A 21,793-nucleotide genomic window follows, 5' to 3' on the forward strand; every position below is an offset into this window, starting at 1 on the left:
CATCAATCGTTGCCTGTCAGGTGCTGCACTCTGCCACCATGACAGATACTCCTCCTAACACTCTGATTCGTCCAAACAATGTAATTGTCCTCTATTCTCCTTTTGGTAATGGAGATAATGAATGGCTGCACAAACAAGAAGGACTGCTCATCACAGATGCCGGGAGTGGCTTCAAACTGGTAAAGACCTAGGGTACAAATTTTAATTGACTGACAACACTGGTTGGAGGGAAAATGACCAAAAAGATCCCCAAATCCTTCTTGTCGTGGTATTTTCCTGCCAAACTCAAGGGAGAAGCACCCTCTGACTTTTTATTCCTCTAAGATTTTGAAAGCCTACTAGGTTTATAGGTTATTTACCCAATGGAAATCAATTCTGCAAATAAAAATGAAAACACGGCCTCATCACAAGGATGTATAGATCTGCATTGGTAATGCTGTCCAGTGTGCTGTTTCTTCATGCTGTGTTTTCTTTTTTCTCTTTTGGTGTGTGTGTTCAGTCTTGCTCACCATTGCGATGTTTTTGTCAAAGACAGTTCTGACAAAATGTGGGCTGTAATGCGTGTGTGTGTGTGTGTGTGTGTGTGTGTGTGTGTGTGAAAGAAGCAGAGGCAGAGACACACACATACATGTGCACATGCACAGAGAAGGTTCAGATGAAATAAAGATTTAGGATGTTAAGGTGGTAGAAAAATAGAAAGGTAAAGTTAGTTACAGTCAGTTCCTTCAAGCAGGACTGCACATTCAGATGGAATAATAAGAATTCTTCCCAGTGTTTTATTAGAAATTTAGTCAATGACCACAGAATTACATAAATAGTGCATTATATCTTGGGAATCCCTGAACTGTACTTTCACTATGAAAGCAGTTGCAAATTCTGTCCACAATTATTAAAAAAAATTGGGACCTTACGAAAATTCACCTTGCACAGATGGCTTTTTTTTTCTTTAATTAATGGGAAGACCATAATAACTTTAACTTATTTAAATAACATTCTGTGGTTTTGAACATTCGTGATTCTATGCCCCTTTTATACATGGAGTGGACTGTTTATCTGAAAGTGTTCTGGCAGTCGGCCACTGTATTTCTAAAATTAAAAAAGGGACGGAAAACAATCAGCTTTCAGAGGAATTGGAACCATGGCAATGTGTTTTGGATTAATTTACAAATATATGTATATATTTAAAGCCAAACTGTGGAACTAGAGAATTTCTACTACATGGTCTGTCATATGCATTCTTCTACTTTATTAGAACAGACATCATATTGAAATAATAAACATGGGAAGCCTTCACTTCTTCTTTGATGTGTATTGCTAAATGTCTGACCGGCTCAAATTTAAAATAAACTTTGGTATGTTTGCACTTGAAACTGGAAGTAGACCACAAGCAATAATTTGTTGTCAGTTTCCATATTCTTGGAATAAGGCTATAGTTTAGTCTGCTCACTGATGGGGGCCAACCCACACTGGTCCAGTGGCCCAGAGGTGGCTCAACTTACTCATAAGAACACACATTGTAACATAATAGCAATGATGATGATTCCCTTCATCAAGAAAGAACCAGCATAGGTCAAAGTTTTTCACATCCCCAAATAATTTTAAAGCCACTGTTGAATACAAGTGACTCACAAAGATTCTCTTATTTTGAATATCAGCTGACAACTGTTCAAAAAGCTAATAAGACACGTATGGCTTATGACTCAATGTAGATAGAAATTTTTTTAAATTGCCTTTTTTCTAAAGACTCATTCGAATGTGAGATGTATCTGTATCCCAGATACTGACCTTAGACTTTTTTTTCCACCTCCTTTTTGGGGTTAACCTGGTTGATCAAGTACATGCAAATAGATCTACAATATAAATTTATCACTGAAACAGTTCTTGGGTGAAATCACTTAATAATATTCTTTTGTGGTTAATCCTTGTCCATTTTTGTCCAAACTGGAACAAAATTTTGTTCAAATTTATCACAATCTTTATTCCATGTTGAAAGGATTTGTACTAATGTTTTAGAAAACTTCAAGTGATATTTTTAACCATCTTATGAATTAAAAGTACACAATAAATTAATTATCAAATGGATCAGAGTTAAATAAAACACGAAGTTCTCACAAAAATGTTTCCCCCACATACAGCAGAGTGAAAAAAGGAAACCGTAGAACGTGTATCTTCAACTTTTGTAAAATAGATAAATAGCTAAATAAATACATTAATTAAATACACACATCAATGCTTGTCATATAAGAAAAACATCTGTAAAAATACACACTGAATAACGGTTTATGTTGTGTAGGGCCTGGGGTGCAGACTTTTACTTTCTGTTTATATAGTCCTATATCGTCTGCATGTATACTGCTGGAAACAATTTTTTAAAATCAAATATTAATTAAAAAATGGCAATTTATTGTAATTAACTTATACACTCCATTTTAGAAAACTTTATTCTATTTATTTATTTATTTCTGGCTGTGCTGGTTCTTCGTTGCTGGGCAGGCTTTCTCTAGGTGTGATAAGTGGGGATTACTCATTGTTGCAGTACACAGACTTCTCACTGTGGTGGCTTCTCCTACTGCAGAGCACGAGCTCGAGAGTGCTTGGGCTTCAGTAGCTGTGCTTCCCGGGCCCTAGAGCACAGGCTCAATACTTGTGGCACCCAGGCTCAGTTATTCTGTGGCACGTGGAGTCTTCCCAGACCAGGGATCGCACCCATGTCTCTTGCATTGGCAGGTGGATTCTTTACCACTGAGCCACCAGGGAAGCCCCTATACTCCATTTTTCTTTTTTTCAAAAACATGCTAATTCAACTTTTTATACAGTTAGATATTCTCTTTTGTTATTCATTGGATTTTTTAAAAGAAGGGCATGTCAAGAATCAATCATTAAGGTTACTTTCCTATCCTATGAGTTTGACTCACTGGTCTATAAAGTTTACTAGATAAGTTCTTTAAGGAACAATGTGCAGTTTGTCAGGTTTCTTCCATAATGGCTGTAATACAGCCATGGAGACAAATGATCAAATAATTTGTTGGGCAGGTTCTTAGTTTGAGCAAAAACTTGGAAACTGGTCTTATGATTACCACTTCCTTTTCCTCAATTCTTACCCCTCTTGCCGCTCACCCCACCCCCACCCCGACCAAAATACAACCTCTTTTATAGAGTTAATTCAGGTCACCTTGAGTTTAATGATGATGCTCATAGATGAAACCCTCTAAGCAATTTCTCTAATGGGGACAATGAAACTGCATTGGGTATACAGGTATATATCACTTATTGCTCTAGGACCAGGCTTACTGAACTGATACAAGTTGGTGCTAAAGATCTAACTCCTGAATAAATAAATGCCTTTTTGTGGAATATCAAACTTATTCAATGACCATTAATTTAATTTATCTTAAGTAAACAGAAATTCTGATGTCATGATTAGAACGTATAACAAAATGAAATCTCAAGATGAAACCAGAAGCAAGATATTTAAAAACCATCACATCCTCATAGCTGGATGTAATCTGCTTTCTGCTAGGTTCATATAGTGATTTACTTAGCACTTATAGCTTTTAGCCCTTCCTTGTCACGTCTTATTTATACACTTTGACTAGGTACAACTTTCTGAGAGTAAAGCCTTAGATTTTCTAAACTTTTGTATTTCTCCCCTAACTCCCAACTCTGGCTCAATGTCTCTTTCACTAGAAAGAGTGAAAAAAAAAAAAAGATATAAGTTCTTATTTAAGCTTTGTCAGTAGTTCTGCCACCTTGAACAAGACTGGGACTGAGTCTCTGTAATGGCAAATGTACATGCCTTATGAAATATCTATGGAGGTTATAATAATAAAGTCTCTGATGGTTAATTCTGAACCTCACTGACTCTCTCTCTCTTATACACATACACACTCTTCTCCTCTCCTCTCAAGTTATCTGAGCTTCTTATCACTACCTCAGGATGCAGTAAAAAGCCTTTGCTCTTCCACTACAAAGCTAAGGTCAAATTTCTACCAGAACCACTTCTACATGAGACGTGATGTATCTCTTGCTTTGTGTTACTATTTGTAAATCTGCATTTTCTGGGTATCTTATCCTTATCCTAGTTCTTGAGATCATAACCACAAAATATTGAGGCAAAAAGGTCTTTAAACAGAACCCTGTCCTGCAACCTAACTTATGTAGATAAGGAAACCAAGAGGCACACTCCTGGCCACAGAAACAGGAAACGCTGGGATAACCACCTGTTCTCCTGACATTTAGCGGAGGGCTTTCCCACTCTAACATTAAAGTTTTTCACTGAAGTAACTTTCCCCCTTTCTCTTGATAAAAGCGCCTTGATTTTCCTTCAGAGATGTGCTTGGGGGTGGCTCACGGACCCAGGCTTAGCCAATCAACATAACTAGTCATCCTGGCTGCTTTGAAGATGGAAGCCAAGTTGAGCTTAATGGGAGTCAGTTAGGACTGTCTGTCAAAGGTGTTCTTTTGTCACTGGGGTTACTAAGTCAGTAGAATCTGTGTCGAGTTGCCATCAGGCCATTGTTGCCACCAAATGGAGACAGGCTGATGGAGGATGAAGAGCGCACAGACAAAAGCAGAGCCAGAAGCTATGAAGAATAGATTCATGCACATTTCTGCCCTTGGATCCAGCTTTATCTAAATCCAGCCACCCTTTACCTTTCAGCTACTTGAGCCAGTTTATACATGTGGCACATTTTAGATTATCAGAAATTTTCTCAGTTTACTCCCTATCTCCCTCTAGCTAAAAATGATTGTTTATTTTTTCTTTTAAAGAGAAGAATGATGATGAGGCAAAAGAGCGAAGGCAGGGTTGGGGGGAGAAGAAGAGGTGAACCATTTTGCTTTGACCTCGATCTAGACTCTGATCGAACAAGGCAAAAATCTTGAGGATTTGGGATTTTCTAAAAAGTTGATCAGCTTTGTGCACTGGGAGTATTGTACCAATGAAGTTTATCCAAGGTGTGATTATTGCTAATTAAAAAGTTGATCAGTGTTGTGATCCTAATAGATTAAAAAAATCACCTAACTTGGAAGACAGAGGTTTAAACATGCAATGTATATGGAACTGTGAAAAATTTATATCTTTTTTTCTAATTTGAAAAGCAAAGTACAATGTAGAATTTTTATAATGACCATACAGAGAGTAAATTTCAGTACGTTTCTTTGTGGAAAATTGAAACTCTTAAGGGAAACAAATATAAATTCATCAAAATACCCAAGAAACACATTTAGACACAAAAACCATACAGAGAACTAAGGCTTTGATAATGAAAAATGCCACAAAAGTTGTTACAATCATCTGGCTAATTTAGAATTATTGGATTTAAGTAAAATTCCAAGATGCTAAAGGAGAGTGTATTTCAAATGTTGTGTGATTACAACATTCCCTTCCATTTCCATGATTCTGGCCTGTCCATCAAGGTCAGTCCAAACACTAGGTCCCCTGGAAAGTCTTCCCTAGCCTTGAGTAGTCACCTTCCCCCAAAATTCCACAGTGCTTTCTCTCCTCTCATCCACATTATCTTTTATGTATATATGTGTTCTTGTGTTATAGCCCTCACTGGACTGCAAATCATTTGAGGACAAGGTTTAAGCCTTTAACCTTGAACTCTCTATAGCACTTAGAATATTTCCTACAGAATAGGTAGTCAATACGTACATATTTGTGAATGCATTATTTCTGAAACTGACACTTTTCTATTAGAAAGGACTGACGGTGCCATATATATGATACATAAAAATTCAGATAAAAATGGTAAGATTCAGTCATTTAACTGTTTTACCGACACAATATTTGGATATTTGAAAACATCTACTGAATTTTTCCCTTTTCATCCAGATGTTTGGTGTCATAGAAACCCAGATTCCAGATTTAAATGTTAGCTGTGTGTGTTTTTTTTTTTAATCTCAGATGTATATTTGAGAGGAAGAAAATGTGGCTATTTCAGGAGATTCATTTCCACTTGAGTTCATGTGGAAGTAAACAGATTAAATTATAATAATCACATCTTTTAAAATTCAGAAAAGGTTTGAGAGATTTTAATAATAGCCAGATCCTAAGAGATTAACATGTTTGGTTGATATTTAGAGCCACAGTAGGAAGGCCTCATTAAAACGAGCAAAGAGAAAAGCACATGCTCTTTTGTAGATAAGCTAAAGGAATACTGAATGAGCCTGATGGATTATCATACAGAGATTTTAAATGTATTATCATCAAGATATAGGTAAAATAAAAGAATGGAGAAGGAATTTTTCATGAAACCAAAGTTAAGGACAAAGGAAAAAAGTGTCTTAGGACTAAGGAGAAACACTTTTTTGCATCTGCAAAGGGAAATGTTACATATACATGTATTGCAGTGATACAAAGGGAGTTCATATGGGCAGAAGCAATGAAATTAGATGATGGTCAGAAACCATCTACACTCATTCCACTTCTAAACTTCCAAAAAAACATAAAAACATATTATAAAAACACATTAGAAAACATTTGCAGATAGTAGTCAGGATTTTAAGTGCAACGAATATAATTATTTTCCTATTGACTGAGATTTTAAAGCTGAGCAGTCTTATTTTGAAAATAACAGCAATATATTCCTAAGGCTAGAGAAAGATAATTTTTATTTAACATTTGTTAGGATGCTCCCATGAGCTGCTTGACCATGCGTGTTATGCTGCCTACATGGCTAATGGGTAATCTTACCAAATGAGCCAAAGGCCACAAATAAGGCCCTGACTCATTTAACAGTCATTTCACATTTCCACACTACGACCAAATTAATATTTTATGGGGCTACTCAGTTCTACAGCCAGACCACTTTTCCAAAAAATTGAATTTCGTGCTTATTTATTTTATGGATCATTTGTTGAAATAGATTTCAAAACAGGCTTTGGGTATTTAGATTTTTCAGTGAACTGCAAAAACAAAACTTACAGACTCAGAGTTTTAGGAGTAGAAGTCAGAAATCATTTAATACAAACTTTCTCAGTTTATGTCTAATGAAACTCAGGCTGCAGTGAAGTGGCTTGCCCTAAACTTGGTTGGCCTCCTCCTTTTTAAAAGATGTCCCTGACTTCCTCAGAGAGAACAAATTTCATACTTATATAACCCCAAAGAACATTTCTTACAGAACATCTTATTTCTACCTAGGAATCATGAATACCAGTAGCCAGATTTTACCCTGTAAATTACTTAATTCTTGTATCCCATATATTCCCATGTAATCCTATTTTTCTTCATTAGCCACACTGCATTGTAAATATTTACTTATTTGTCAGTTTCTCCTATTGCACTCTGTGCTCCTTGAAAGCAGGGACTGACTATCCATACTTTATTTCCAGAATCTAGTTCACTGCTTAGCATGCCATGGTATCAATACGTGCATGTAGAATTAATCAAATTTTAGAATGCAAACAAGTGAATTTTTTGCATCCTAAAAATACTATTTTGAAAAAAGAGAAAAGGAAGTTGGTTGAGTTGAAAGCTAGATAGCAAATGAGAAGGGAGATTTAAGGAAGGAGACACTCAACAAGGCAGATAACACCAACCACTCACTCACGTCAAACAGTGAAATAGTGAAAAATCAGCTCTTATTTAAAACAAAAGTATAACTTCATAACATAGAGTACTAAGTAGAAATTGGCAAATTCAGATGGTGCCACTAAGGAACTATGGAAAAGAAATAAGTACATAGGACTTTTCACTAACATTTAATTTCTTCTTGTTAAAAAGGCTAAGGAGTTGCTTTAAAGATATATATATCTAGACCACTTAGATACTTGTAACTAATCTTATGACAACAATCCTACTGAACAGGCCCAGACACAGTGGCATATGAGACTGAATTAGAAAAAAAAGTTAGCTTAGCTCTTAACTTGGGACTTCTCTGGTGGTTTAGTGGCTAAGACTCCACGCTCCCAATGCAAGGGCCCTGGGTTTGATCCCTGGTCAGGGAACTAAATTCCACATGCTGCAACTAAGAGTTCACTTGTTGCAACTAAGAACTGGCGCCAAATAAATACATATATAAAAATAAAAATACTTTTTAAAATCCATTAGATTTCTTTAGTAACGTGAAAAAAGTCTGGATAAAAAATTGTAGGGTAAATATTAAAGAATTATGGAGCAAATTTACAAGGAATAATAAACAATTCCAGTATATTTAGTCCAATTTCATTTGCATGGACCATGCTATAAATAATTTTGTCTGATTTACTTTACAATGCACTGAAAGTCTTACTTGACAAGAGAAAGCTAACATGGATTTAAAGAGGAAGAAATTGTTTAAAGAAACCAAGGGTTATCTCTTTTTCAAAAAGGTTATTATCTCTAGAGTAAGCAATGGAAATGTTGTGGATATTATCTTCTTTGCTCATCTCAGAGTACAGGATAAGAGAATGGGGTTAATGATAAGCTAAAAAGTCATAAGAAGGAAGTAGCTATAAACTGATGACTTCTTGTGATGCACAGTGGGGTGGTTAAAAAGAAAACTTTAGTAGTGACTGAGCATTTCTTGTACAATCTTACAGAGGTATTAATCAGAGTGGCTATGATGAAATAGAACTCCTTAATGAGAGGTAATTCTTTGATTTTACAGTTCACCAAGATAAAAATTATAAGGTTTTAAACACTAGCATTAGGAAATTGGTTGAGAGGTTTCTCATCGGCTTCTTTTTCTAATATACACAGAGCTTTTTTTTTGCATGTAAATGAGCATGGGATACAATTATTTACTTAGAGATACACTCTTTAAAAAGAGAAGTGAGTTAAAAGAAAAACTTGTCTTTTAAAAAATTATAGCTCCATGTTCTCCAAATGTTTTGGAATTTATCTGACTTTTAAAACTATGGGAGAAAGACCATTATCGGTCTGTCTAGGAATTACAAAAATATAAGCCAAAGATATTACCCAATTGTTTACCTTAGTTATGCACCATACTAGTAAATAAAGAAATCAATTGGTACCATAACAAAAACATGCCTAACTGAGCCATCAAAAAAGGTCAGTTAGCAGTATTTATTTTGGAATTCCCCACAGTTTTATCTTATCAATTTGTTTTTCCTTCCCTTTTTAAGCGCAGTCTGTTTAGTGAAAGCTAACTACAGCAAGATGGAGACAGAACAAGGTACCACCACATGTATCTATGATAATGGACCCACCTGCCAGTGTAAGATACACAGGACACTCGGGTTTGATCCCGAGGTCGGGAAGATCCTTGGAGAAGAAAATGGCACCCCACTGCAGTATTCCTCCCTGGAAAGTTCCATGGACAGAGGAGTCTGACAGGCTACAGTCTATGGAGTCACAAAGAGTCGGACACGACTGAGCACAAGCAGCCCAATGTGCATATAATGGCCCCATTAACCATTCTACTCAAGCTGTAGAACACGCAGATACTCAACATAAAGGGTGTTTCTAAGGAGATGAAAAAAACACCAGTTTGTGAGTTTCTAATTTGTATTTAGAGCAAATGAATTCATCTGTAAGTAGATGAATGTCTACTTCAAAATGTCTTTTGAACATACCTTTGACTATTATTTTGCCAACAAAGGTCCATCTAGTCAAGGCTATGGTTTTTCCAGTGGTCATGTATGGATGTGAAAGTTGGACTGTGAAGAAGGCTGAGCGCCGAAGAATTGATGCTTTTGAACTGTGGTGTTGGAGAAGACTCTTGAGAGTCCCTTGGACTGCAAGGAGATCCAACCAGTCCATTCTGAAGGAGATCAGCCCTGGGAGTTCTTTGGAAGGAACGATGCTGAAGCTGAAACTCCAGTACTTTGGCCACCTCATGCGAAGAGTTGACTCATTGGAGAAGACTCTGATGCTGGGAGGGATTGGGGGCAGGAGGAGAAGGGGACGACAGAGGATGAGATGGCTGGACAGCATTACTGACTCGATGGATGTGAGTCTGAGTGAACTCTGGGAGTTGGTGATGGACAGGGAGGCCTGGCGTGCTGTGATTCATGGGGTCACAAAGAGTTGGACATGACTGAGCAACTGAATTAACTGAACTGATGACCATGTATAGGCCACCTCATGCGAAGAGTTGACTCATTGGAAAAGACCCCGATGCTGGGAGGGATTGGGGGCAGGAGGAGAAGGGGACAACAGAAGATGAGATGGCTAGATGGCACCACCGACTTGATGGACATGAGTTTGAGTGAACTCTGGGAGTTGGTGATGGACAGGGAGGCCTGGCGTGCTGCAATTCATGGGGTCACAAAGAGTCGGACATGACTGAGTGACTGAACTGAACTGAACTGATGACTATGTATCTTCTGGTAATTATGTATATAAGATCATAAACTAATCCATGTTGTAAGCAAAGAAAATGAAAAAATATATGCACTTAAAAATATATCTATGACTCTGAATATCTTTTGACTAAACATTTACTCATTCAAGGTAAAAGTGATCAAATATTGAAATAACAAACCATTTGATAGTATTTAATCTTTTTAATTTTTTTTAAGCATTTAACCTTTCACCATGATAATTAAATGCTATGCTAAATACATCAAAATAAATTTAAAATGTATGGACTAATATACAGAAACAGAAATTAAAAGTTTCATGTAAAATAATAAGGGTATATGCTAGAATATATTTAGAGTATACTTAAATATTAGCGTGTGGCTATTTTCTTTCTAATTTGCATAGCAAACCAGAAAATAGTAAGAAAAAGCTCTTCTTAACTTGGGTAGCTAAGCTGACCTTGGCAGAAAGTATTTGCATCTGCTTATCAACTTGGATAAAGGAAAGAAGAATAATAGGGGACATATTAAAAATATGAATATTTAAAATTACTGCACTGGCCATATTTTTCCAATCCATTAAGTGATAAGATTTATAGAAAACAATAGCTACTTCTTATTCCTTCTGCTTTGTATATTAGAAATTGATAGTATATTTTTACATTCTTAGAAAAAAGAATTTTATTTTTGCACAAAAGTATTTCTTACAAGGATTTAAGAAGTCCTGAAAGGGGTTGTCTCTACAAAAACTGAATGTTAAAAGGACAGATCTTTAATGTAGCTGAATTCAAGTGGTATGAAGCACTATGGCGAGCATCTGCTCTAATTAGTTGAGCATCCATTCTGATTGCTGTTGTTTGTTTGTTGCTTAGTCTCTAAGTTGCATCTAACTCTTTTGCAACCCTGTGGACTGTAGCCCATCAGGCTGCTCTATCCATGGGATTTCCCAGGCAAGAAGTGGGAAATCCCATGGAGTGGGTTGTCATTGCCTTCTTCAGCAGATCTTCCTGATCCAGAAATTGAACCCACGTCTCCTGCAGTAGCAGGCAATTTCCTTACCACTGAGCCACCTGGGAAGCCATTCTGATTGTCAGTGCCTGTTCATTTGCATATTACTTGTGACTTTTGTTCATGATGGACAGTGCCCTCTGATATTTCTGATACATGCATGGCAAGGTTTTTTTTTCCCCTTTGACCACACCATACACCATGTAGGATCTTAGTCCCATATCAAGGATTGAACTCTCATCCCCTGCTTTGGAAGTGCACTGGACTGCCGAGGAAGTCCTCATGTGTTTTATTTTTAGCAGATGAACTCAAATTTGACCCGTATTCTACCATAATACAAAAAGCATTGATATTTCAGAGTAAGGTGAGTTGATCAATTGACCATAAGGGAATAATAAAGTTTTTCATTTTAAACAAGGTATTTTGAAGTATTCAACACCATGAATATTCAGGTGTTACTGATTGAATCATATGCATTATTTAAATATTTAAATAATTTAAATACTCTTATTTGAGTAATAGGGAATATAACCTTATGCAACATAAGCTGAGTGGGTTTAGTTCTCTAAGAAGTTAGCAAAACACTTAAGGATTGCCACATGGTGAGAAATAAACCACAAATGGCCTTTAGATTCTAGTGGAAAATCATGAAGTAAAATCCAAGGTATTATTCCATGTATATTCTATGAAAGTATTGATTATGCTTTTATCTAAATAAGCACATTTTCTTAAGCAAGATAAGAGTCATTTTTAGCAAGAGGTAATAGGAGGAGTCAAAAATTATCTCAAAGAATTAACAAATGTGAACAAAAATTACCATCAACTCATGACTCTGACCCCTTATATAAGATCATTTCTTGGATTTGATCTGGATATTGAAAGAAAGTAGACTGACAAACTCTCCTTTGCACAGACCCACTTACAAATCAGCATCCATTTAGTACCAATGTTTCTAACCTGCTGGAAACTAAAGAAAAGACTTTTTCAATTCAGATGTTAGAACATTTAAAATTGTGTTCAGTGAAGGAAATACAGAAGGGGAAGAAATTCAAAAGGAAATTCAGAAAGAAATGTATTAACCCCTACTTTTTCATCTTTTCTAACCTAATCAGCCCATTTTTAAATGGCCTAGGGACACACTGGACTTCTCAGGTGGCACCAGCAGTACAGAATCTGTTGTCAATGCAGGAGACTCAAGAGACTCAGATTCAGTCTCTGGGTTGGGAAGATACCCTGGAGTAGGAAATGACAACCCACTCCAGTATTCTTGGCTGGAAAATTCCATGGGCAGAGAAGCCTGGCAGGCTGCAGTCCATGGGTCCGCAAAGAACTGGACACAACTGAGTACTAACTCACTCAGGAATATCCTCTTATAAGGAATGAATACTGTGTGCATTATTTATCATAGCGATGTTTGTACAATTCTACAAACATTGAAAACATTGATGGATAGATGCCAGGTCTTACGCTAGAAGACTTCCCTGGTGGCTTAGTGGTAAAGAATCTGCTTGCCAATGCAGGAGACACAGGATTGAACCTTAGGTCAAGAAGATCCCCTGGACAAGGATATGGCAACCTACTCCAGTATTCTTGACTGGGAAGACCCATGGACAGAGAAGCCTGGTGGGCTACAGTCCATGGGGTTGCAGAGAGTCAGACAAGACTTAGTGACTAAACAACAATAACAGCACGGACTAGAAATTTAAGAATCCTGGTGTCTGGAGGAATGGAGGAACTGTTAGAAATTGAGGTGGGTATTTTCACACTTGACTGGATATGCTCTCTTTTCTCTTCCTCAAGCTCCTAAACACATTCATCCTTTTAAGTGACTGAAATGCTAATGATGTTATTGAACTTAGAATAACTCTCTGGAGATATTCCTTTCTTTTAACTCCTTGGACATTTGGGAATACAATTCATAGTAAGTATAAATATTATAAGTTGAATTATTTCAGGACCCTGCTATTTGCTAAATTGAGTTCTTTCATAAGATAATGTTCTTACAAAGCAATTAATTCCCTCAGTGGACTAATGCTCTTCTATATTTCTTTATGAACAAGTTCAGATGTTTACAGGAAATGCCAAATTAAACATTCTGATGGACTTATTAATGAGTGCTTGGGTTTTCATCTGTGTTTTTTTCACAGCTGTATATCCAGCTTCTAGAAAAGTGCTTGCGAGACCGGTACAAGCTCAATAAATATTTGGTTAAGTGAGTAAATAAAGGAATATGTTTCCGGGCTTGACCTGAGACTGAAGTATGAAGTGTCTCATTTCAAGCGCACGTGGGAAGCAGGAGAAATATAAGTGTTTAGGCTTTTTACCTTGTCACATTCATAGTTAGAACCACCTAGCTGGGAGGAGGCACATGGCAAGGGGATGGAAGTTTCTGCATGTTACAGATTTAAAAGCAGACTCTGTCAATTTATTTACACTACTGAAAATCTGATTTTTTTTTTTCCAAAAAGGAATGATACATTTCTAGGCCCATATTGACTAAGATAAAGGGGGAAAAACCTGTAGAAAGCCCCACAGCACTTGTAACAATAGTCTAGGCTGAAGTATATGGCTGTCACACTAAGGCAGTAACACTTTCCATGATTTAAACCCTAGTGGGTAAACATTTGAATTTAAAGTGTAGATACGTTTTGGAAACACTCAGCCAACTCAGGAAACACATGTGCTATGGTGCCATCAGGTCACACTTCAGGTGGAGCCCTGGGAAATTTTTTGGAAAATACTGGTAGAAATAGATTGGAATAGAGAGAGAGAGGGTGCATAAATCCATTAGCGATTGCATTTATAGCTCTTCCCATCTGTCATTTTCAAAGCATTTTTCTAATATTAGCTGCTGAAGTTCTAAGTGCACATGGCGCACACCCATTGTCTCCTTGCACTTGGTAAAGGTAAAGAATGGAATGCAGGAAGCAGAAGCGAGTTACCATTTGTCTGTGATCCGGACAGAATGAAATGCAGGGACTTAAACCTTGTGTTCTCAATGTCTTTCCCTATGCTGAAAATCTATGAGGCCAACTATTTCCTATGAATAATTTTTGCCTTTCAACAAAATCTTCATTCTTACTCTCTACATAGATTAGAGAGAAAGCTGACAGTATGAAAACACTGCTGAAGTACCCATTATAACATAATCTATTACATTGAAGACTTGATTATACCAACTCGAGGCAAGAAAGACCAACTTAGAGAAAGAAAGAATCACGTGATGCTGGCAAGATTTAATTAATTATATGAACTCTACAGTTACCATCAAAACCATGCAACACAATGCATTTCTAAGGTATTTGTTTCAATTTGACATAAGCAAAAAGATTCTGTAGTTTAATTAAACTCATACCTCTCTACCTCTCTAGAATCTAGGTGACATTATAGAGTTTACTTATGACCAAGACAAATAAATGGTCTAAATCATTTAACAAAATTGTCTGAAGAAACAAATAGCCATAATTTAGGATGATTACACCACTAGGCCAGTTATTTTAAACTTAAAAATGGGTGCTATTTTAAACTTAAAAATGGATATATGACTCCTAGAACTAGAACATAAGATCCTTGAAGAGTAGGGATTTGAAAGAGACAATTAGGAAAATTTCACTGAATGAACTTTGCTCCTACCCAGGCTACACTTGCACTTGAGTAAGTGAGCTGGGGATCTGGAAGCTTCTTGTGGCTAATGTCTGCAACACGCTGCGATAATGACCAAGAGACTAATCGTTCAAGTGAAAAAAGGCTTGGCAAGTGCAAGGAAAAAGGAGCTTACAGTTACTCATGCAGTGAAATTTTTAAAAAAGAAAAACTTATAAAGAAATCCAGGCCATATCTCATGAGGGGAAGAAGAAACTAAAAAAATTTAAGAGACAAAGCCAGTCTATACAGATTAGAATAATATATGCACAAATCTCTGGAGAAACTCTATTATATCACAATTAATGCAGAGACTGCAATCAAGCCAGGCTAATTTCAATAGATTCCAAGTTTTGAACAGTTCCTAGACTATCCAAGTGGGAATTTGGCCAGGACGCTGGGGTTAATAATTCATTTTGAGAGAGGCTAATTCTTTGGGAGGCAGCCCACTCTGCAGGAGGAAGCATTTGGCCCATGTGAGCAAATTTGCTCTTCAAGATCACCCTCTATTAGCTCCACAAGACACTGTTTTTTGGGTGTGGGGGTGGGGGTCAGTTTACTTTCTCATGCATATAGAAATATTTATCATGTTTTCGATAATTATATATTAATATCAGATGAATGATTCAAATATATTCACGAAATGTTTGGATTCTTAAAGAATAATTTTCATGCTAACTTTCCATTACCATGATCTGAGTATAGAATTATCATTGGTGTACTGTGGCAAAATATACAAACTGTGTAATCAGATGGTTCTGGTGTTTAATCTTGGCTTCATGGATTAGGAACTGGGAAACTTTGAAAATGCTACCAAACCACGCTAGGACTCAGGTTCACCACTCATAAAATACAAAAATTAATGGTGCCTACCTCAGAGGGGTCTCATGAAGCTTAAATAAGTCACTTGTTAATTGAACAAACAGTTTTGAGTGCCAGGAACTGTTACAGCTACTGGGAATACAGTAACAAAAGAGACAAATCCCTGACCCCCATGAAACTTACATTCTGAGAGGGGACACAGGCATTAAACCAAAAATATAGCATTTGCCTGAAGGTGATAAGTTTTATGAAAAAATAAACTTCATTGAGGTTATTTCTACACCAAGATAGAAAGTGAACAGGGGAATTGATCTCTTATATAGGGTGGTCAGGGAGAGCATTTTGAGAAGGTGACATCTAAGCAGAGAAGGTCAGCGCCAGCTAGAACGCAGTGGGAGGAGCAGGAGGCCTGTGTCCTACAGCACAGAGAGGGGCGAAGTGCAAGGACAGGGCTGGAAAAGCAGCTGGTGTCGTTCACTCCAGGTGCTGCAGGTCATCTTAAAGGAACAGAGTGCTAAGATGCTGTCTGGCACATAATAATCAAACACATAACAAACTATAGCTATTTATGTATTCATATTGAGTAAAGAGTCACCAATCAGAATCCCTCATGTTTTCCATTGCTCTGCCAGGTCACTGGCAGTTTCCACATCAGTCCTGTCATCTTAACATAGCTGATTCCTAACCTCTGGTACCTTAACACATTTTAAAAGTCCAATGACAGATGAATGCATAAAGAAGATGTGGCACGTATATACAATGGAATATTATTCAGTCATAAAAAGGAATGAAATTTGGTCATTTCTAGAGATGTAGATGGACCAAGAGTCTGTCATACTGAGTGAAGTAAGTCAGACAGAGGAAAACAAATATCACGTATTAATGCATATATATGGAATCTAGAAAAATTGCACAGATGAACCTATTTCTAGGGTAGGAATAGTGATACAGACACAGAGAACAGACATGTGGACAAAGTGGGGGAAGAAGAGGGTGGAATTAACTGGGAGATTGGAACTGACATATTTATACTACCAGGTATAAAACAGACAGCTCATGGGAATGTGCTATATAGCGCAGAGAACACAGCTCAGGGCTCTGTGCTGACCTAGATGGGTGGGATGGGGCTGGTGGTGGTGGCAGGAGGCTCACGAGGGAGGGGATTCAGGTAAGCATATAGTAGATTCACTTCATTATACAGCAGAGACTAACACAACATTGTAAAGCAAGTATACTCCAATAATAAAAGAAAATGCTTGTGGACCTCACGGGGGTTTCCAAACACGAATGTTTTCTCAGATGTGTGGGGTTTTTTTATACCTTGCCTGGTAACTGGTCTTAAAAGTGATGGGTTCTTTAATTGTGAATAAAGTGATGGTGATGGTTTAGTCACTAAGTTGTGTCCGACTCTCACGACCCCATGGATTGTAGCCCATCAGGCTCCTCTGTCCACGGAATTTCCCATGCAAGAATACTTAAGTGGGTTGCCATTTCCTTCTCCTGGGGATCTTTCTGACCCAGGGATTGAACCTGGGTCTCCTGCATTGCAGGTGAATATTTTTTTTTTACCATCTGAGCCACCAAGAAAGCAGAATAAGGTGAGAGCAGGTGCAAAACGAATCTTCACCTGAGATGTGTAGTGGGAGATAAGTTAGTACAGAGTCCGTTGTGTTTCCCCAGAAACAGCAGAAATTGAGTGCTACTTCATACTGAGCTGATTTAGAAGAAAATCTTTCACTGGTTTTCAAGTCTCTGACTACAGTTCAATACAAATCACCACCAGCACCCCCACAATATACAGCATGAGTCATTCATACTCCTCCCAAAACTTGCATGGCTCCATGTCACCAATAAAACAGACTTCTGGCCTGTAGTGAAAGGCCTTTCACAATCTGGCCTCATCCCATTTTTCCAAACTTATATCCCATTACTCTATAACACACATGTAAAGCCCTAACCAAATCACACTGGCTTCTTTGTTCACTTTATTCCTATATCATTGCCATCAAAATCTTCCCATATTGTAGATATTTCAAATGTCCACCATTATTTTGGGCTTTCTTCCCATTTTATACACACAGAAGCCTATGTTTCCCAGTCCCTCTGCGTCTCTCTTTCCCAGGAATTGGGCAGGACCATATGACTAGTTCTAGACAGAGGACTGTGATTGAGGGGACCTGTGCTATTTTGGAGCTGATGAATTCACTTGCAGATGTGAACTTCCCAGGCCCTCTCTCTTGCTGCTGCAGTCATGGGGGTACTTGTTGAGACGGAGGTGCCACAAGATGCAAGGACCGTATATGCTAAACTTGCATGTGGAGGACAGTTGCTTCCGACAGTAGAATGAATGCATGGCTGAGTCTGTGTGACCAAGAGATAAATCCTCATTATGCTAAGCCACTGAGATTTTGGTGATATTTGTCAAAGCAGCATAACATAGCCTATTCTGATTGATATGCCATTCTTTAAGATCTTTGATCACCACTTTGAAGTGATTCTTGCTCTCTTTTCCAAAAAAAACTAATATGAATACATTTTTTTTTAGATGCTGGCAAATAATTGCTTTGCAGGAATAATCAGCAGCTCTAGTGAAAAGGATCTTTGATAAGCTTTGATAAGCTGGGAAATGGAGGTCAAAACGAATTTTCCAAGCCTAGAGTCTAGTGGCAGCCAAGTTTCTTGTCAAAGCTGCGAGCTACTCAGTTGAATAAAGGGCTGACAAGCTGTGTTGAGAGTTGCCTAGTAGAAGAGATGGAGAAATGAGTAAGGTTAAAAGGGAATACCTGGGGATGAGATGAGTAGAACGAGTATTTTTCAAGGGGCATGTGTGGTGTGTGATGTGACACCTCCCCATGACACTACAAATCTTCAGTAAAGCTAGAGAATTGAAAAAAATCCTTATATGGTTGGGATTCTTGAGGAAGCTGATGAAGCAGCTGAATTTGACATCACGTTTGTATAGATTTAAAACAGACTCACTTGTGTGGTCAAAGGAATCAGCTGATATCTGAGTCACACTTCATTTATATTCCTCAAGTACTTGTACTTGAGGTCTTGTACAACCTTGTGTTACAGATCCTGGGGCGGGGATGGGGGAGCGGGTGGGGTTGACTTCTCAACAAGAGAGTGAGGTCTTCAATGAAAGAAACCATATTTCACACGTCTCTTTATCCTGCACATGCGTAATTCGGAACACTATAGTAAAAGATCCCAGTAAAAATGTATCCGCTGAATAGATGACCGCCACAGATCAAAACCAGTCCTTTTTACCCTGTTTTCTCATCCTGAAATGTAAACTGGCCTGAACTTCCTCTTCTACTTTTAAGTTTTTGCTAGAGGCGGTTCAAGAATATTCTATGATATTTCTGTCATTCTAATTTGTAAGGGGTAGCATGTAATTTAGCCCCTCATCAGCACAACCTTGCTAATTAGACATTGTTGTATTTCTTCTCTTAGTCTGCACTCTTAACTGCATTTAATTATCTGAATTTTCTCAGTAGGAAAAGAAAGAACTTCCACAAAGGGTGAGAATTGGGAGGAAATGTAGATAAAAATGAATTTCACTATCTCACTTCCAGCTTATCTTCTCTGTCATCAACAGTGAAGTCCTGTTTTTGTCTCTTCAGAAAACCACATGACATTTGAGAATCTTCTCCTGTGCTGCACACATTTCAGAACCATCTGGAACACCTTCCTTCCTTCCTTCTCTCCACCTCCCTGATCGTCCATCCTTTTCTTCAAAAATGAAAGTGTTTTTTTTTTTTTTTTCCCCTTATCTGGCTTGCTTTTCCTATGTTTCTGAGTTCTTCCATTTTATCTTAGTTCTTTGGTTATTTGCAGTGGCATTTATGTGCAGACAAAGTTACACATACAGCATAGTCTGAAATAAGTAATACTTTGAGATAAATCTTCTGTGGTACATATTGAAAATTAAGAATTACTTATCTGACTTCTAATTTCAAATATTAATGAGAAGTAAAAACTGCAAAGGTAATCAAGTCAGTACATACTAGAACATGAAGAAGCACTACTATAACACCTATAAATAATAGCAACATCTGTATTGCTGTTTTAAAATTAGCATGGTTGCGCTTTCAGGAAGTCTTGTGTCTGCACAAGAATTAGAAAATTAAACTCGTACCTATAGACTTTGAAGATCTCTTCATAATGAAAAAGTGTAAACTACAGCTTCTCATGATGTAATACTTGAGAGTATTTGTCTTTTTTACAAACAAAAATGTATAGATAAAAGGAAACCATACACAGCCCTCTTCTCCAAATATTTCTTTCACTTGTCATAGCAGATAAATTTTAGACTACTGACACAGACTCTATAATAACCTGTATATGTACCCAGTCAGGTTTACAAAGAATAGGCTCCTGGCTGAAACCCTTGAATGTAATATAGTTTTGTTTCAAAGTGAAAGCATTTAAATACATCCCCCCCCTTCTCTTTCCCTTTCCTCTCTCTCTGTCTCTCTCTCACACACACGCTCTCTCTCCCTCACTGCAGTAAATTAGCAATGCTCCCCATTTGCCACATCTGGATTTCAACATTGCCCTTTCCTATGAGAGCACATGTCCACACTGGTGTCCCCAGTGCGACACAGGGAAAGTGATTCCTCACCCAGACAAGGGGCTCCTGACACTCGTCTTTATTGCCCCATCATAAATTCATAAAGGGATGTCTGCTGTAACCATTTGGCAAGTTCACTGCATAAACATCAACACCAATTTAATGACTTGTGTACACATCGTAAACTAGAGAATCTTTATACAAAGAAATCAGATAAATCAAACATGAGCGGAGGCTTGGGGGAAAGCAATTAAAGCTTTAAGTTAAGGTGGCTGTGGGAGTGCATGGCGTCACATTAAAACAGATAACAGAATATGTGTTAATGCAACTATAGCATGTGTAATTAAATTAATTAGTAATATTAAATGTGTTTAAGGTAACAACACATCAACAGATAAATAGACGAGAAACATTTAAAAGCAATTTTCCCATTTTATGTTCTATCCAAAGAATAAGCAAAAAAGAGAAAAAACCCTGAAACTTCCTAGGAAGTAGTTAAAAATAAAATAGGGAGGGGATGTAAAGTTGATTTACTTGCCTCTGGCTACTAATGGAAAAAAGGAAAAAGGAATAGTCAGAATATAAAAACCTGTTTGGCTATATTTCATTTCCTATAGCATATTGAAACATTTTGATGCCAACCCATTTCATTCTAATACCTCAAAGGCTGGCATAAAGTGCCCCTAAGGTATGTTGTTTTCTGAGCAAGCATTTGCAGTCAATCCCTAAGAAATGCGTAAGCGTCACCTGGTAATACAAATTTTAAAATTATATTTAAAGCATCCAAGGAGATTTTTTGCTGAACAAAAATTAGATTGTCTATATGCCAAAGCTTCTCATCGGCTGAAAGCTGGAAGCTAAATTTGGCCGTAAGAAACTGGCTTGGAACTGGAGAAGTTCTGGGGCCAAATTCAGCCCTGTAGTACTTGTATGCCTTGTTACATAGGAAAAAAATAGGTCTGTTCCAGTGATAGCAAGACTGCCATTTATTCATCTCAAAAGCAATAAGATCTTAGAACAAAACCTCTATAACACAAAATGCTTTTAACTTCTCCCTGAGGGGAATACAATATACACAATTTATGTAAAAAGAAGAGAAATGAAAGCTAAGTATTCCAGTTAAGGGTCAGAAATCAATATTTCTTTAACAGCCTAAGCAACATGCATTACTCTTAATACAAATACTTAGGAGACTTTACATTCTCCATAAAGGGGGATTTTCACATAATTGGGGTTGAAAGTGGCAGAATACGCTCTCCCATCTTAGTTTCTATTGCTAAAAAATAAAAAAGAATATATTTGAACAGCATTTCACTGATCCTGTCATCCTTGGTTAAAACTTCTTACCTAAATGTCTTCAGTGTGGAGCAACAGGTAACTACAGTTAATACATTTCCATTCAGTCTCCATGGAATGTGATAAAGACCTTGCAGTATCAAAATAGACCATGAAGAAACTGCAAAAAAAATCTGGACATGAAACTAACTGTATGGGTAT

General features: G+C 37.3%; 1 protein-coding gene and 1 pseudogene across 8 annotated transcripts in view; one reads left to right on the forward strand and one right to left on the reverse strand.

Annotated features, from left to right (window-relative positions):
* Positions 1-21,793, reverse strand: part of MEIS2 (Meis homeobox 2) — a 223,865-nt gene that overhangs the window by 72,253 nt on the left and 129,819 nt on the right. The window lies entirely within an intron of this gene.
* On the forward strand, positions 4,913-4,989 carry LOC139185528 (U4 spliceosomal RNA; annotated as a pseudogene).

The sequence above is a fragment of the Bos indicus genome, chromosome 10 (assembly GCF_029378745.1).
Source record: "Bos indicus isolate NIAB-ARS_2022 breed Sahiwal x Tharparkar chromosome 10, NIAB-ARS_B.indTharparkar_mat_pri_1.0, whole genome shotgun sequence".
Classification (NCBI taxonomy): Eukaryota; Metazoa; Chordata; class Mammalia; order Artiodactyla; family Bovidae; genus Bos; species Bos indicus.